The 6000-nt window shown below is 47.6% G+C and overlaps 1 pseudogene; it reads left to right on the top strand.

The window, feature by feature from the left end:
- The first annotated feature begins 677 nt into the window (after positions 1 to 677).
- Positions 678 to 6000, top strand: part of LOC134437347 (GTPase IMAP family member 9-like) — a 45076-nt pseudogene continuing 39753 nt past the window's right edge.

The raw sequence follows: 6000 nt of genomic DNA, 5'->3' as shown, positions 1-6000 counted from the left end.
GGGCCCCCGGGCCCCTGTCTAAAAACGCCCATGCCTTCATTGCCAATTTGACAGCGCCAGGTTAAACTGAAAATAAACAGCGATTTGCAATGTGGTCACCAACAAGCAATCTGCGCGAGAGCGTTACACCACAATGTAGGATGGAAATTACTCATTTGATGTGGACAAGACAATTGATTGGTCTCTGTCATGGAGTGTTGTGGCATTGTTGTGAAGAATGGTTGCTAAAGTTTCTCTGCAAATATTAGACACCTCGAGCCATTTAGAATAAAAAGCGGTCTATTTTTAAACCAATATAAAAAAACAAGCCACCAATGAAAATGTGCACAAGCGTCCATAAAAAAATATAGCAAATGCATTTTCAAATAAGATCTGTGATTGATTTGCGCATGCCACTTCAGAGGGAAAATGTGGCCTTGCTGCACGTGTGCAAGTCAAACTTCAGTAAATAAACAACGATGGGGTGCTATTTCTTCTATAAACTTGCAAAGTCAGGTGTCGTGAGCCGCATGAGGCTCGCAAGCCGTGCAATGAATAACAGGGCCCTACAAGGACCCACCACAAACTTGATCCAACCAGTTCAGAGTCAGCTGATTGTAAGACAACAAGTACACAGGTCTACTTTTTACTCAGATAAGTTACCTATGCTGTAAGGAAACTGTAACTGTTTACTTTTACTTTGGACACCTCTGTCTTCGTGTTACAGCTTTTACTCTCTCCTGACTGAATGGATGTGGCATCAGGTGGTGAGTCAACATCTTTGTTATGACTAATGCGTTTCACCCCATGTCTTTTTTAAAGTGAAGATGATCTGATTAACAGTAGTTTTGGAAGAAGAAAATGTGTATATCGCTAGCTGCAACTGTTTTCAGTGAATGCTACACTTTCAGATTTGTTCTCACTATTCATGTTTTCACCAGTTTTTCTTGTTTTACATTTGAAGAGTAGACAAAAACGAAAACTGATTACTTTTACAACACATAGGTTTGTTAAGTCCTTACAGTGGTATTTCATGTCATACCAGACATACAGTGCAGACCAAAAGTTTGGACACACCTTCTCATTTACTTAATTCTCTTTATTTTAGTGGCTATTTACAGAACATTATAGCCTACATTTTTACGGAGGGCATCAAAACTGTGCATGAAAATATGTATAATTAGGTACTTAACATATGTGACCGGGTGTAGTGTCAGTCCTTCTATTCACTCCTATGCACACACACACACATGCATTTGCACACACACACACTCCCTCCCAGTGGAGGGAGCACTGACGTTAATCTGAAACCGTGATTCCTAAAACCGGAAGCCGGTGTCTTGGGACACGACAAGGGAGGGGATAAATGGATTAGGAAAATCACTCGAAACCCTTTCATACAGAGCAGGTGAGAGTTGCTCCGTTTGTAGCTTAAGGCTAACTCCAACGTAAGCTAACCACTCTCGCTGCTGGGAACCAACTTTAATCCCTGAGTCACTGGGTCAGTCGTAGCGCGAGCTCCGAGCTAGAACTAAGCGAAAGCGTACTCACTTGGCATTCCGCCCATACCCACGGTCCAGCGTGGAGTATCACGCCACCGAGGAAACAAACGAAACGGCATCAGCAGGGAAAGCGTTCGCATGCTTGGCCCAGTACAGTCAACAAGCCTGTATCTACTAGACTAATGATTGAACTGGCCTTGCCCCAGGGCAGAATCCTGACATTATGTTTAGTTTAGTTTAGTTTAGTTTGTGAGTGTGTGTTTGTGTGTGTGTGTTCTCATTATTTCCTCTTTATTATAAAAAAAAAAACAACAACAAAAAAAAAACTAACCCCTCTTTGTAATTGCACTTGTTGTTCTGTATATCTCCTGTGCACTTTGTATTTGCTTGTGATGTTGGCTTGATTATGTCCTCTTCTGAAAGTCGCTTTGGTTATAAAGCGTCTGCCAAATGCAATGTAATGTAATGTAATGTAATAATAATGTAATTACTGAGCCGCATGGCTCTCATTTGAGTGCAGTGTCTTCACTATATACCATATCGGGTTTGGGGGGTCACCTAGGGTAGTGTAGTAGTGGGGCTCACTGCGTATGTACTAGCCTGCTACCCATACAGCCTCAGCTTTATTTTGTTTTTCCTTCATTTACTTTTTTTCTGAATATTTATTGAAAAAAAATTAAAACAAATATTTTTATACCTGACTTCAAATCACTTGTCCTTGGATCATTTATTGGTTTAAACCCTGCACGGGTTCTTGGGTGAACCCACCACCTTCACCCTATTACAACTGGCGTAGTCGGCTTTGGATCCAAGGACTTGTGATTTCTAGCTTTTTCCTTTTTTTCTCCTAAGTTTTTCTTTTGGCCAACTTTGTGTTAGGGGTTTAGAGGCTTGGAGGTAGAGAGGTAAAGTGTGCGTTTGAGAGGGGAGAAGCGGCAGCACACTCGCACCGTGGGACGTCGGACGACAGCCCCACCCACCAAGCACCTGAAGGCCCGCCGTCTTCAACCATGTCTAACAGAGAAACTGTGTCCGACATGGAGACCATAATGAATGAACTGAGACAGCTTCGCGCTGAAAATGAACAGTTGAAAGCCCGGGGACTGGGGCAAGAGGACGCAACAGATGGGCAAGCACCTAACAGTGAGTCCAATGCACCACCTGCCACCACTAGTTCCCAACAGTCGACATCCAGCAGTACTTCAGGTGCTGCACTGCAACCACGGTATGTCTATGTCCCACGGGAACGTAAGTGTTCCAAGTTTACGGGTAAACTATCAGCCGATCTGCTCACTGTGGATCAATGGGTCAAAGAGGCCCGTAGATGTTTGGATGCTCGGCCGTTGCCCGATGCGGAACAGGTTTTATTCCTGTATGATCATTTGGATGGCGCTGCAAAGGCGGAAGTTGAGTTTCATGAGATTTCAGCCAGAGATACGGCAGAGAAAATTTTTAGGATCCTTACAGAAAATTTTAGCTGTTCAAAGTCGTATGTTGCAGCTCAGCTGTCGTTTTTCCAGCGCCATCAAAAAGAAGGGGAGTCATTGCGGGATTTCTCCCATTCTTTGAAAACACTTATGGAGGTGGTTGTAAAAAAAACACCTGAGGGAGTTTCAAATTCTGATCGGGTTCTGCGGGACCAATTTGCTGAAGGTGTTAATGATGACATGTTGAGGAGAGAGCTGAAAAGGCGATTAGCGCTGGATCCTTCAATGGATTTCCTCACGCTCCGAGGGGCAGCAATTAAATGGTTGGAAGAGGGAAGGCAAGAGGTGCGACCTAGACCTAGAGCGTTTTCTTTCGATACATATACGTCCATGGGAGGAGGTTCAGGGGTACAGTCTAATGCTATTACCGCTCCGAATGGGGAAATAGCAGAGCTTAAGGAAGCCGTGCGTCGTCAGCAGACACAACTGGATGCCATCCTGTCACACTTAAATGCTTCTCGCCCACAGGGTAACCAACGGGGTGGGGGTAATTCGTCTAAATCGCACCGTTACCAGCAGGATGGCAAGCCCATTTGTTCGCGCTGCAACCGCGTTGGACATATCGCCAAATACTGCCGTGTAGAGCTAGACCCCCCTAATGCCCTCACTCGTGGAGCGTCACAGAGAGCTACATCCAATCACCAAGTAGCAGAGCAACTCATGCCCCTGCAGCCGCAGGAAAACTAACGCCCCCTGGTGTGCAGAGCCAAATGCCAGGAGGTGCACTTGTAGGCTCGCAGAATTCGACATCCAACCACGCAAACCCCTTACCCCAACTCATAGGTTCGTGCCCAGTTGTTCAGGTATCAATGGGGGGACACCTGGTGCCGTGCCTCTTAGACACCGGCTCCATGGTGTCTACCATAACTGAAGAGTTTTTCACAAAACATTTCCAAGCTTCCCACGAGTCGATCAAACCCTGCAGCTGGTTACAGCTGCGAGCAGCTAATGGGTATGAGATTCCCTATTCGGGGTATGTTGAGTTAGACATTACAGTGTTGGGTAAGACCTTCCAGAACATGGGCATTTTGGTGGTACGCGATCCTATCGACCCCCTCACTCGGCAGCAAAAACAGGCAGTACCAGGACTGCTGGGGATGAATGTAATTCAAAGCTGTTACCAAGAATTGTTCGCCACCTTACCGTCCACGCTCACACAGCCGTCTCGGGGCGGGGACAGCAAGACCTGGCAGCAGGTTTTCACTACCTGTCAATCGCTAGAAGGCCTGTGTCGTAAAGGGTACTTGGGCAAAGCCAGAGTACAGAGAAAAGCCGAGTGTGTTCCTCCAGGCTCCCTTAAACTGATTTCCTTAGTGTGTCCCAGCGCTTCCAACGTCTCCCTTCGCTCTGTATTGTTAGAGCCCCCGCTAGACGACACCCAGTGGCCCATGGGCTTACTCATTTCCAAGGCGTTATTGTCAGTAAACAATGGGGTGGTTGAGGTGCCAGTAGTTAATGTAAGTTCACAGGAAGTGTGGCTACAACCACATACAGCTTTGGGAGAGCTCCATGTAGTCCAAGTACTGTCTACCGGGCCTGACGTGAGTATTGTGGAGGGGGGCGGTGGGGAGCGGGTCGCCCTCGTTCGGTCCGCTGAGGCGCGGGTCACTCCGCCCGTCGACCTCTCTAGCCTATCGCTGCCTACACTGTCGGCAGAAGAAGAGGAGCAGGCGAAAGCACTGCTCAAGCAGTATGGGGCCGTTTTCAGTCGTGGAGAAGGAGATGTAGGGTGCACAACGTTAGTCGAGCATGAGATCCCTCTCACAGATGACATTCCTATTCGACAAAGATACCGTCGATTACCCCCATCACAGTATGAGCAAGTGAAAGCCCACATCCAACAACTAGTAGAAGCAGGAATCGCAAGACCCAGCTGTAGCCCCTACTCATCACCAATAGTCATCGTGCAGAAGAAAGGGGGTGACATGAGACTGTGCGTAGACTACCGCATGCTGAATGCCAAAACAAGAAAAGATGCGTTTCCACTACCAAGAATCGAAGAGTCTCTGGATGCGCTGACTGGTGCGAAATGGTTCTCTACGCTTGATCTTGCAAGCGGCTACAATCAAGTGCCGGTGGCAGAGGCCGACAAACCGAAGACCGCGTTTTGTACGCCTTTTGGACTGTTTGAATTTAACCGCATGCCATTTGGCCTATGCAACTCGCCAAGCACATTCCAGAGACTCATGGAGAGGATCTTCGGAGATCAAAGCTTTCAATCACTCTTACTCTTTCTGGACGACATAATCATCTTCTCCACTTCCTTCGAAGAGCATCTCCAGCGTTTGAAACTTGTCCTGACCCGGTTGCAGAACAACAATCTGAAGCTAAAGCTGTCCAAATGCCACTTCTTCAGAACCGAAGTCAAATATCTGGGACACGTGGTTTCCGCATCAGGGGTGGCCACTGACCCGGATAAAGTGAAAGCAGTGGAGGAGTGGAAGCAGCCGACCACCACGAAAGAATTAAGATCCTTCCTCGGTTTCGCATCCTACTACCGCCGATTTGTGGCGGGTTTCGCTAAAGTAGCAGCGCCCCTACACCGACTGATTGCCACGGCAGAAGCAAACCGGAATACAACCAGGACTCGGACGACGGCCCTTGGTAGCCAGTGGACCCCAGAGTGCCAGCAGAGCTTTCAGAGTCTAAAAGACCAGCTCATCCGAGCACCTGTCCTCGCCTATGCAGACTTCACAAAGCCCTTTGTGTTAGAAATCGACGCAAGTCATGCTGGACTTGGCGCAGTACTTGCCCAAGATCAAGACGGGCAAAGGAGACCAATTGCCTTCGCCAGCCGGGGTCTGCGGCCGTCTGAAAGAAACATGTCCAATTACAGCTCACGAAAGCTGGAGCTGTTAGGCCTGAAGTGGGCAGTAACCAACAAGTTTAGAGAATATCTCCTGGGGGCAAAATTCATAGTGTTTACAGACAACAACCCGCTGAGTTATTTGCAGACAGCTAAGCTCGGCGCGACAGAACACCGCTGGGCGTCTGAGCTGGCAATGTTTGACTTTGACATCAAATACCGCCCA

This window comes from Engraulis encrasicolus, chromosome 21 (assembly GCF_034702125.1).
Source record: "Engraulis encrasicolus isolate BLACKSEA-1 chromosome 21, IST_EnEncr_1.0, whole genome shotgun sequence".
In the NCBI taxonomy this organism is placed as follows: Eukaryota; Metazoa; Chordata; class Actinopteri; order Clupeiformes; family Engraulidae; genus Engraulis; species Engraulis encrasicolus.
The sequence above is the reverse complement of the archived record's forward strand: the minus strand, read 5'-3'. Positions and strand labels throughout refer to the sequence as shown.